The 13,056-nt window shown below is 38.9% G+C and overlaps 1 pseudogene; it reads right to left on the bottom strand.

Moving 5' to 3' along the window:
- Positions 1-3,454: 3,454 nt before the first annotated feature.
- On the bottom strand, positions 3,455-12,746 carry LOC120615473 (adhesion G protein-coupled receptor E3-like; annotated as a pseudogene).
- Between the last annotated feature and the right edge of the window lie 310 nt (positions 12,747-13,056).

Here is a 13,056-nt window from a genome sequence, read left to right as displayed (position 1 = left end):
ATAAGTGTATTAACTGTGTCTTCCATTTTCTGTCTTCTGTTGCTTTAACATCTGGGGCTTTGCTGACTCTGGGGGGGCTGCCCCTCCAAGGGTTAACCATTTAGAAGAGATAACAAAGAATTCACACTGGAAACATGCCTTTCAAATGCAAACTAACCAATCCAGAGCCCACCCCTTCAACCACCTTCTTTATAGCCTCTTCCCACCTCTCCTATCTACTCTCCCACTACCACCCCCACCCTACTCCAGAGCATGCCCCTCCCCTAGGGTTCTGTGAGTATAACAAATTATCTTTTTGTGGTAGCTAATTCCTGATCTGTTTTCTTTGTTATACTTAATTAACACCTGCATAAAACAATAAATTAACACAATAATCTTAATTATAATTTATATGTATTTCATAACATTAAGTACTGAAAAGGATCTTTGTAGAAATATATCCTGAGCTTCATATGCTGGCTAAGTTTTTAAGTTTTCACATGGACTATATAGTTCCTCAAATCATAAAAATGGAGAAAAGTGCTGACATTATCCCCCTAAATCATGGTTTCTCAACCTCAGTTCTAGTGACTTTGAATAAGATAATTCAGGGGGTAGGGGGGCTGCGTGTGCATTGTAGGATGTTTGTAGCAGAACTCCTGGCCTCTACTGACTGGATACCAGCAGCAACCATCCCCTCTCCACCTCATCCCATGTTGTGACAACCAAAAATGTCTCCAGAAAATTGCTTCCAATTTAGACCCACAACCCTAACTTTGTGCAGTAAAAAAAATTCTGCAAAAAAAAAACCTACTTTCTTTTGAATTTTCTGGCTCTGTGCCACCAACCTTGTGTTCTGCATCTTGGATACATCATTACTGAGGGAACTGAGTTTGTCTCTTAAAATCCATAGTGTGGTCAGATAGCAGGACAAGTTGATCTGTAGAAATGACATAAAGGATAGAGCATAAAGCAGACTTATACCCAATATTTACAATTAAATTAGAAATTGATATAGGGATGTATTCTAGAACTTGTAAAATATGTTTAAGATTTCTGAAGTTCACTTTGAGCCATTATCAAAAATTAGGGAAAATGCAGAAAAACATACAAAACTTATCTTTAATTCCATACACAAAGACAAGCACTATTTCCATTTTGGTTCTTATCTTTTCAGTTTTGTTGATCCTTTTGTTTACAAAAAATTTAAATAATGCACTAAATGTTTTGTATACAAAAATTTTAAATAATGTATTAAATGTTTTACATGGCCATAAAAAAAAAAAAGATTGAAGATCAAATTCTATCAGCGAAACACAGTCTATATGGTTACATAAAATGTTGCTATTGGAGAAAGCTAGGTGAAGGATACCTGGGACTCATGCCATTTTTGCAACTTCTCGTGGGCCTTAAATTATTTGAAGATAAAAAAGGTAATGAGTGTTGGGAAGAATGTGGAGAAATTGAAAACCCTATGAACTGTTGATAGGAATGTAAAATGGTGCAGCCACTATGAAAAACAATATGGAGTTTCCTCAAAAAAATTAAAAATAGAACTGCCATATGATTCAGCAATACTACTTCTCAGTTTCCACTGAGATTTGTTCTATGTGACTCTTTCCACAAATAAAGGGGTCCATAATTTCTTGCCATGCTCTACCCTAAGTTCAAGAACTCTAAAGAAAATTTAAACAGGTCCTTTACAAGTTATCCCTTCACAACACCAATTAAACATGGTATTTTCTACACTCGTAGTAAAGACAAAAATTATAAACCCACCAGAATAATAACAAAAACAGGTCCCATGAAAGTCCAGATGAATCCTCTGTGGAAACTGAGCCAGCAGCTAAAAAAAGAGAATCAACAACTTCCCATAACTTTATAAAAAGAAGCAAAGGCATTAAAATAAAATTGAAAACTCCTTTCCTGAACCAAAATAATAGGAAGAAATATCAGCACAGAAACTGTGTCAGGGAGGAATAAATGATAATAATAAATAACAACAACAACAAAAAGAAAAAATTAATAATTATTAACATCCATTGAAGATTTATTAGGTTCTAGGTAATGCAGCACAAGCCGTTCAATTAAACATGGGATCCACTGAATGTTGCCATGTCATTATAATATCGGAATTTGATTATAAAACCAGAGCAATGGTTTTGAATAGACCAGAGTTTCTGAACCTTGGCACTACTGACATGATGATTCTTTATGGTAGGCCTGTCCTATGCATTATTAGACATTCAACAGCATCTGTGGCCAACCCCCTCCCAAGTTGCGACAATCAAAAATGTCTCCAGACATTTCCAAAGTCCCCTGAGGGGGAAGCCCAAAATCATCCATAGCCATGAACCACTGGACTAATGCCAGTAACAAAATAAAGATATATTTGGCTTTTAGTAACAATACTATTTAGGTTCAATTCCATCTTCCCTCCATAAATTTTAACCAGTCTTTTTCTCAAATTGTATTTCAAAAGTAATCTGTTTACTGCTCGGTTCAATGAACACTCTTTTGTACATTGTTTCTTTTCCAAAAGTCATCTCTACTCTAAAGACATGATTGCTCACTCCTTACTAGATTTAATTTTGCAAGTTAGAAGAGATTACAAAAGAAAGTCAATGTGTAGGTGCTGTAGACAGAATACTGCTACTCTCCCCCCACCCTAAAGATGTCACTGTTCTAATCCCCAGAATGTGTGAATGTGTTACCTTACATGCCAAAAGGGACTTTGCAGATATGACTTAAGTTTAAGGATCTTGACATGGGGAGATTATCCTGGATTACCTGAGTGGATCCAATCTAATCACAACTGTTCTTAGAGGTGAAACAATGGAAGTAGAAGAGAGTTAGAAGGTGTAAAGAACGGTCAGAAAGATGCAATGTTGCTGGCTTGGAGGGCAGAGACAGGGGACACAAGCCAAGAAATATGGCTGGCCTCTAAAAGCTAGAAAAGGCAAGGAAATGGATTCTCCCTAGAGCCCTGAGAAAGAATGCACCTTGCTGACACCTTGATTTTAGCCCAGCGAAACCCATGTTGGACATCTGATTTATAGAACTCTAAGATTATAAGTTTGCATTGTTTTAAGTCACCAGATTTGAGCTAATCTGTTATAATAGAATAGGAAATTAATATAGTAAGACATTTTTAAAAAGTCAAATATCATATGACGAAGTTTCCTCTCAGTGGCCTCTCTCACCACACTATTTAAAATATCACCCCAAATGTATTCCCATTTCCCTAGTTTGCATCTCTTCAATGGAACCTATCATGACCTGGTACTATATTGCGTGTGTATTTGCTTGTTGTCTCTTATATTTCCTGGGATACCCATAGCACATAAAACCTTACTGGTAGTAAGCTGTTCAATACATGATTGTTCAATGAATAAGCAAATAAATAAACTACAATGAACCAACAAGTGTGACTTCATACATATATGATTGCTTCCTCATTACAAAGACACCACGCTTACTGGGTGTGTGTTCCATAACTGCTGTGTCCAACGCTGGCAGACACAGCTACAATCACAGCTGGGATCCATAGCCTAAAGGACACCTGCTTGGTGTCCTTTGGTAGCTGTTGGCAATGAAGGAGGCAAATCTCCTTGAACTTCCCTGCACTGATGTAGTTGGCCACCTTGAGGTTCCTGACAGTTAAGAAATGCTGCAGCCCTTCGAGGAGCATCCAGGTAAAGGAAGCCAAGTAGAGGTAGAACAGCACCCCTGCAATGATGGAGCACAGCACCTGGAGGGGAGAAGAGTGGATGCATGGAGAACAAGTTTCACCATTTTTATGGGCAAATGGGATGCAAGGTAAATGGAAATGATCATACAGAGCAAGGTGTTTAGATGGAGTTCTCATACTTCTTCAAATCAGCTCATGGATCCAAACTCAAGTACTTACAGAGGGCCAGGCAGGCAGCATATGTCTGTGAAGCAGGCCAGTTTTAGAGGACAGGTGGTGATGGAAACTGCGCTCCACAATCCTTCTTTAAAGCAGCAGCAACTCAGCTCCAACTATTGGTTCCATGCAAGAATGTGCACCCAATATTACCAAACTTTCCATTCCTTCAAAGAGCTGGAAATATTGATTGATGTGCAAAAATCTCTCGTTTTAAATTCCAGCAAATATTTTTTTTAATTGTGGTAGAATATACATAACACAAAATTTAACATCTTAACTATTTTTAAGTGGATGGTTCAATAGTAACTATATCCATATTTCACTATTTTACAGCCAAGGAACTCTGTTCTAACACTCTTTCCTAGACCACAATTGATGGCAATAAAACGGTAGCTGTTGGCAATGAAGGAGGCAAATTTTCTGGCTAAATTTTTGGACTCTCCTTCTGTTTTCATGCCTCCAGCTGCCCCCATTGAGCTTTGTGAGCAAAGGTTGGGAAGCCACTGTAAATGTTCTCAGAAAAGTAAGTTTCAGCTAATTCTCCTACCTTGGGCTCAGTCTGGTCAATTCCTGTGAGTAAGAAGAGGTGGGCCAGGAAGAGGCAGATGGACAGCTGCCAGTGGAGGGAGGTGCTGGTGTCCTGGATGGGTTGGCACAGGAGGAAGGTGAGGGCTGCCAGGAAGAGGCACAGCAGAGAGAGACTCAGTCCCAGGTAGGTGATCGCAGCCAGAACGGGATCCGCCTAAGAGCCACCAAAGGAGGAATCCATTATAGTCTTCGGCTCTGCAGTTATGTTCCTGATGGGGAGTTTGAGAAGCTTCCCAGTTCAGCCCCGTGGATAAGTGACTAAACCTCTCTGAGATTTGATATTCCTGGCTTCAAAATAGGGCAGTGTTATGGGCTGAATTATGTTCCCCGAATTCATTGGTGTGCTAACCCCCAGGACCCAGAATGTGACTATATTTGGAGATAGAGTCTTTAGAGAGGTGATCAAGCTTACACAAGGTCATTGGAATGGGCCCTGATCCAATATGGCTGGTGTCCTTATTATAAGAAAGGATTGGAACACAGACATGCACAGAGGGACAATCATATGAGGACACAGGGAGAAGATGCCATCTATAAGCCAAGCAGAGAGGCCTCAAGAGGAAAACAAACCTGCTGACCAACACCTTGGACTTGGACTTCCAGCCTTCAGAACTGTGAGAAAATAAATTTCTTTTGTTTAAGCTATCCCATCTATGGAAATTTGTTATGGCAGCCCCGGCAAACTAAGGGAGCATTAATAGTATTTTCTACACAGGACTGTTGGAAAACAGAAACCACTAAACTGGTACTGCCCAGTAGAAACATAATGTGAGCATTATTCACTACAAGCAAGATATGGAAACAAACTGTGTGTCCATCGATGGAGGAATGGATAAAGAAATGAGGTGTATATACACAATGGAATATCATTTGGCTTTAAAAGATGAGGAAGTCCTGCCATTTGCAACAACATGGATGAACACGGAGGACAGTATGCTAATTGAAACAAGCCAGACACAGAAAGACAAATACTGCATGATCTCATTTATATATGGAATCTAGCCTAGTCAAACTCAGAAACAGAGAGTAGAATGGTCATTGTCAGGAGCTGGAAAGAGCGGGGATGAGGGAATGTGGTCAACAGGTACAAAGTTTCAGTTACACGAGACGAATGAGGTCTGGGGATCTGATGCACAGTGTGGCAATGATAATTACTGATACTATGTTGTACACTTGAAATTTGCTAAGAGGATGGATCTCACCACACATGCACACATTAAATGGGAACCACATAGAGATATGATGGGTGAGTTATTTAGCTTGACCGTGGTGACTGTTCCACAGTGTCCACACATACCAAAACATCGAGCTGTTCACCTTAAATAATACAAGGATATACTAATAAAGTTGTCTTTAAATGAAAAAAAGAAATACCCTATGAGACACATAGGTAATTTTATACTCTCTAGTAGTATCACTAAAACTGTAAAAAGAAACATAAAAGTAACAATAGTCTATTTCAATTAACTCAGGTTCAAAAAATATCAGTTCAATGTGTGATCAATGGGCAAACAACTATTAATGAGATAGTTGACATTTTTTTCCCTCTGTGTTGAGGGAGCAGGGAGCTGTCCTATCCCTAGTGTCCACTCTGTGTATCAGAGAAAGACATGTCTAACATACAACATGAATCACTTGTTTTGATGTTTATTACTTACTATTTTCCCATGCCCACAAAAGCAAGAATCTTTGCCTGTTTTGTCCAATAATATCTTCGACACACTTAGAATCTGCCTGGTCATCACAGATGCTCAACAACTATTTGTTTAGGGAATCAATTAGCATGTAAAATGCAGATTCCTGATCCTTATTCCAGGCTCTCAAAATCAAAAACTCTTGAGGATAGAGCCAAGAAATCTGCATTTTAAAAATAAGTACCCCTAGAACCCTTGAGTACTACTGATGGGAATGTAAATTAGTGCAGCCACTATGAAAAACAGTATGAAAGTTTCACAAAAAGTTATCCTGCAATTCTTCTTCTAGGTATTTACCTGGAAATTTTGAAAACACTTATTTGTAAAGATATATGTGTCCCTATGCCCACTGCAGCATTATTCACAACAACCAGGACATGAAAACAACCTAAGTATCCTTCAACAAATGACTAGATAAAGATGTGGTACTTATATGCAATGGAATACTACTCAGCCATTAAAAAGGATGAAAAACTGCCAGTTGCAACAATATGAATGGATCTTGAGGGCATCATGCTAAGTGAAATAAGTCAGATGGATAAGGAAAAACCAATATCACTCACATGAAATATAAAACAAAAAGTAACAAACTAACAAAACAAAATCATAGATATGGATAACAGAATGGTGGTTCCCAGAGGGGAAGTAGGGTGTGGGGAGGATGAAGTGGGTAAAGGAGGTCAACTACGTGGCAATGGATGACAACTAGACTTTGGATCATGAGCACAAAATATAGTACACAGATGTTGAATTACAATCTTATATACCTGAAAAATACAATGTTATTAATCAATGTTACCTTAAAAAAATATTTTAAGCAAAAAAATATAAATAAATAAATAAATAAGTACTCCTAGTGATTCTTAGGAACAGTAAACTGTGAGAAACACTTCATGGTTTGTACTTCTTGGTCCAAGTTCTAGTGATTTGCACTGTAAATGTGAAAGCCTTTATGAGTGGAAGGCTAGCTGTAACATATATGTCAATTTGATGTCCAAGTGCAGTCAATCCTCTTTCCTATGGAGCTTGGTAGTGTCCTATCTCAATGACAGGTAAGCGTATTTACCCAAAGTAGAGATTACCTTTAATTCAGTTGATGCCATGAGTATGGCAAAGCTGGAGAAGTGGTTGCAGCTGCAAGGGTTTAATTTTCATCTGAAGAAATGACTTGACAGCCTCCGCTAGACCAAGATGACCCATGCCAGTGAACACAGAGGGCTTGCTCCTGTACTTTCTTCATCTGGAGAATAATCGCATTGCCTCTTAGTTCAACTATTTAATGACTAACGTTTATTGATTATTGTTCATGTTCAAAAATATACCAAACATTTTGTACATATTATCTGACTTGATCTTTATGAAAGCCTTGTAACGTAGGCATTAATATAATCATTTTATACAAGAGGAAATCAAAAGCTAGACCCCAGTATCATATAATCAATGTGGAGATGGGATTCCGGTCCTGGAGTTATGACTTCGGAGCCGTGATTCTTAACCAGCACACTTCGATACCTCTCTCATGTTACAGATGAGAAAAATGAAAAAGAGGGCTATTTTTGATGTTAAGGCAATACAACCACCTGGAGGAGAGACTGTGTCTGCTTAACTCCCAATAACAGTCTTCTCCCTTATATGTCATTGTCACCATTACAGTCAACATTTACAGGGTATCTTTCACGTGCAAGCACCATTCTAAAGACTAGATAGACTAACCAATTAATCTTCACAAGGCATGTTGCTGTTATCAGTAGCAGGACCTCAGCTTAGTAGGCTGAGCCCAGAACAAAAGGTTAGACAACCTGCTTAACTAGTGAGTAGGAAGGAAGTTGGGATTTGAAGCCAGACCGTTCAGCTCCAGAGGCTATACCATCCCTGTAGTGGTTTTAAACATGTCCACAAAACTAATCGGGGGATCACTTCATAAATTATATAAATTTCTAACCACTATGCTGTACACCTGAAACTACTATAAAATAATATTGAATGTCAACTCTAATTGAAAAATAAAAATTTAAAAATAAATAAATAATGTCCACAAATATTTTGACACTCCATTCAAAATGTCAAGTCACCAAATTCTGGGAGTAGTTAGTTTCACAGCAAATACTACCCTCTTGAAGAAGACAGAATCATTTCTTATTCTGGCAAAGTTCTAAAACATGGAATACTCTTCTACTAAAATGTACTTGGGATGGTACCTTGGTGCAGAACTTAGCAAGCACTTCAAAAAAATCTAACGGCTATCATTCATCTCATATGCTAGCTCCACACTGGTTCCTTCTTAAAACTATATGGCCCAGAACTGAGCTCCTTCCTCTAGATTGGGTCTGACCAGCCCAGAGCCTTGGGGGAAACCTGGGGGTTGATTCTGAAAAGGTGTATCTCCTCAATACACCTCAAGGGTATGCAAGTTCCCCAAAGGAGCCACATCACACTCATGGCTCACTTTGAACTTTCCAACACCATGTCCCAAAGTTTCCTGGGTAAGTGAAAACCTAACTCATTTGTAAAAACTTCCTGCATGTGAGTTTATCAGCATGCCCATTTAATTACAAAACCCCTGCAGATAAAATAAAGTCACTTAGCTTACACACACCTGTTCATGCTGAAATGTGAAATTAACAGACCTGGAGAGTGAGGCATTCTTCCTAGATCCAAGGGGACCACTTCTACCTTGGAGTTCAGGTAGAAATGATGCAACTTTTCCTCTGTTATTAGGTTTTCCTCAGACACAAAGTTCTCATCGATGATGAAACCAATGGAAGTATAAGATATAAATGCAACAGCACCTGGGATAAAGAAGAAAAACCCATTCGGTTTCAATGATGCCCATCTGGCAGCAAAGTAAATGATTTAAGAAATCTGCTGTGTTTACTTTCATTTGTGAGGAGAATGCCAAACCTTTGGGAAAAATAATTTTAGTTCTCATTTATTGAGCCTTTACTCTGGGATAATGTGCTGAGTGAGTCATTCACATAAATAAAAATAAAATTTTAAATTTATTTTTTATTTTAATAAAAACAATCCTTATGGCCACTCTTGAGATAGTTTTCTTTTGCATTTTATGGTTAAGGAAAATGAAGATTGAGATATTAAATAACTAACTCCAGGTAACTAATTACAACACAGCTGAATGGATTTAAGGAAGGAAAGAAACAAAAGAGGAAGAGAGGGAAAGAGGAGAGAAAGAGTGATGGAAGGAAGGAAGGAGGAGTAAAAAGAAAAGAAGGGAGACAGAAGGAAAGGGAGCAAGAGAAGAAACAAAGGAGGGAGAGAGGACTGTTAGTAGGTAAGTTTGCAGTGGGGGAAGTTCATATGAAAAGTAGTAAAAGAAAAATCTTAAAGGTTATTAAGAACATACCATGGACAGCTTTTAAAATGAGCTAGAGAAATATCAAATCCTATTGTACACTTGAAACTAAGATATCAATTTTACCTCAATTAAAAATTTTAAATAATAGAGGTAGAGAGAGAAAATGGTGTGGATGATAGAGGCTTTGTTCATCCCTCTTGCAACCACATCAAAGTTGTGACAGAAACATGGAGCAAACAGCAAGGAAAGTCACCTGGGATCTAGATGAATAGAAGCCCTACAACTAGGGAGAAAAATAATTAATCAACCTGCAACAGTAGAAAGTAGAAGGAGGCAAGGATGCAAGGCTGGCTGAGTGAGATGAAGGCTGCGGCGGCAGCAGCTGCAGACACCTCTTAAAGGGGCCACGATGGCTAGTGGACTTTTGTGGTGACAGACCTGCTCGCTCTGAGCACCAGCACCCAGTCAGTTGCATGGGGACACCAGGGTCTTCAGGGAGATGCTGAGTTGTTGGAGTGAGGGCCAGAGGTGAGGCTCTCTCCCTGACAGAGGTGCCAGCGGTATCTGTTGTTCCCTGTTGAGCCCTCCCCCATCCCAGTATGCAGACACAGCACTGCCAAAGCTGAGATGTCATCAAACTGGATAACAGAGGTTGCTCAGCCCAGAGGATTCCCTGAAACACCGCCTCCCCCAACTCATGGCTCCACCCAAGCCACATCCAGGTGTATCCTCAGTGAGTCCAGTGCTCCTTGCTGAGCCAGCTCCAAGACTCACACTGGTGGCAGCTGGTCTCGGTTTCTGGTGTGGTTTCTTGAGGCAACTATAAGCACAGCATCTGTGGATGCTTGCTGAACCTTAACAGGTGGCCCTGGAGGGGCACAGGCTGGGGCTAAACTTGGCCTGCAGCTGAACCCCTCTCAGGACTGTGCCACTGCACACCTACTACACAAAGCCATGCTAATAAGACCGGGAGACTTAGGAGCTCTGCTTAGTACATAGAAACAGACATAGAAAAGCAGTCAAAATGAGAAGACAGAAGCAGAAACCATATGAGAGAACAGAGCGGAGATTCAGGAATAATGGAGTCAAGTCATCTAACAGATGCAGAGTTCAAAACACTGGTTATAAAGAGGCTCAGTGAACTTATGGGAAGGGTAGAAGAATTTAGTGAGAACTTTAACAAAGAGATAAAAAAAACATAAAAATGGAAATGGAAATTATAAAAAGGAACTAGTCAGAAATGAAGAACACTATCTGAGATGAAGAGCACATTAGAGGGAATAAACAGAGTGGATAAAGAAGAGGATCAATCTACCCATATAGAGGATGGGGAGCCAAGGACACTCAATCAGAATGGCAAGAAAAAAAGAAGCCAAGACTATAACAATAATTTAAGAAGCCCATAAGATACAATTAAATGTAAAAATACCTGTGTCATAGAGGTACCTTAAGGAAAAGAAGACATCGAAGAGCTATTTGAAGAAATAATGATAGAAAACTTCCCTCACCTGGTGAAGGAAATAGACATACAACCCCAGGAAGTTCAGAAAGTTTCAAAAACCAGGAATCTAAAGAGGCCCACACCAAGACACATTATAAGTAAAATGCCAAAGGTTAAGTACACAGAGAAAATCCTAAAATCAGCAAGAGAAAAGTAGTTAGTTACCTACGAGAGAGCACCCAAAAGACTGGCAGCTGATTTCTCAAAAGAAACTATGCAGGACAGAAGAGCTTGGCACAAAATATTCAATTTGTTGAAGACCCAAGATCTACAACCAAGAATACTTTATCCAGCAAAGCTATCATTTAGAGTCAAAGGACAGATAAAGAGCTTCCCAGACAAAAATAAGCTAAAGAAATTTATCAACACCAAGCCAATATTACAGGAAATGTTGGAGGGACTTCTTTAAGAAGAAAAAATGTATTCGAAACATGAATAAAGAATGGTAATAGCTACATTTCTATCAAGAATGATAATAGCTACATTTCTACCTCAAATGGAAAAGAATTAAGTGTTCCAACCAAAAGATAGAGTGGCTGAATGGATAAGAAAACAAGAGCCCTACATATGCTGCCTATGAGAGACTCGTTCGGATTAAAAGACACACAGAGACTAAAAGGAAGAGGATGGAAAAAGATATTGCCTTGATGGACCTAGAGGGTATTGTGCTAAATGAAATAAGTCAGATAGAGAAAGACAAATATCACATGATTTCACATACATGTGGAATCTAAAGAACAAAACAAACAACAACAACAGAAATGGAAACAAACTCATAGACACAGAGAATATTTCGTAGGCTACTGGATGGGAGGGGTTTGGGGAGACAGTGAAAAAGGGCAAAGGGATTAAGAAGTATAAATGGATAGTTACAAAATAGACAGAGATATAAAGTGTAGCATAAGGAAAATAGTTAATGATGTTGTAATAAATATGTAAGGGAGAAGTGGGGTACTAGATTTAGAGGGGTGATCACTTTGTGAGTTATATAGATCTCTAATTGTTATGCTGTACAATTAAAACATATATTATTGTATGCCAACTATAATTGAAAAACACTCATTGAATTGTACAATGCAAATACGAGCAACTAATTATATGTCAATAAGGCTGAAAAAATTTAAATAAAATAAAATTTAAAGCAAATAAATAATGATCATTGAAATGTTTAGCAGTTAAAAAAAAGGAGAGAGAGCTGAAAGGCTAGTTTCCCTATAGGAAACAGGAGCCATTGACCATTCATATATGGGGGACTGACACCTGTACATTAAGAAAAGTAACCTAGAGCCTCTTGGAAGACAGAGGCAAGTTAAAGGAACTGAAAGGAGAATCACTAAGAAATCTACAATCCACTCAGACAATCCCATGTAAATCCTAAATCCAGTCAGACACATCCCATGTAAACAAAATAGAAAATTGGATTCTTATCTTTTTTTCTGACTGTGAGAGCCAAATGTGGATTTCCCAGATTCTAGCTTTACAAATGTCCACGGAACTCAGATTCCCGTAAACTGTGTTATGAAGGGATGACCTGGAGTTTCAGTGGGAATTTCACTGGAATTCTGGGACCATGTGGTCTAAATTCTAGGGCTACTGCATCGTGTACCTCACAAGCTCTCCTTCTTAATGGTGGCACAGTCAAGTTCCAAAGTCTGCTTTCCTGCCTTCAGCCTGAATATTGTGTTCTTCAACCAGCAGCTGTTCTTTACCTTCGGTGTTTTGATGGCTAAAACACAGAGAAGGTGTGGTGGACGCCAACATCTACTTGCCCACCCGCTCCAGTATGATAACCCTCCGACAGGACACAACAAAGAAAAGTCCATCTGCTGCTGGACTGATTACTCCTCATTGGTGTGGAGAAACAAAATCCAAACCCAGTGGCATTTATCCAAATTCAAAGTTTAAACTAAAGATTAACCAGCTGCCCTTACTCTTTTTTTCATTATTGTGGTAAAAGACACCTAACATAAACCACCTTTAAGTGCATGGCTCAGTGGCATTAAGCACATTCACATTGCTGTGCCACTATACCCACGGTCTACCTCCAGAAATTTCTCATCTTCCCAAACTG

Source organism: Pteropus medius, unplaced genomic scaffold (genome assembly GCF_902729225.1).
Source record: "Pteropus medius unplaced genomic scaffold, Ma_sr-lr_union100, whole genome shotgun sequence".
Taxonomy (NCBI): domain Eukaryota; kingdom Metazoa; phylum Chordata; class Mammalia; order Chiroptera; family Pteropodidae; genus Pteropus; species Pteropus medius.
This window is presented reverse-complemented; position numbering and strand designations above follow the sequence as displayed.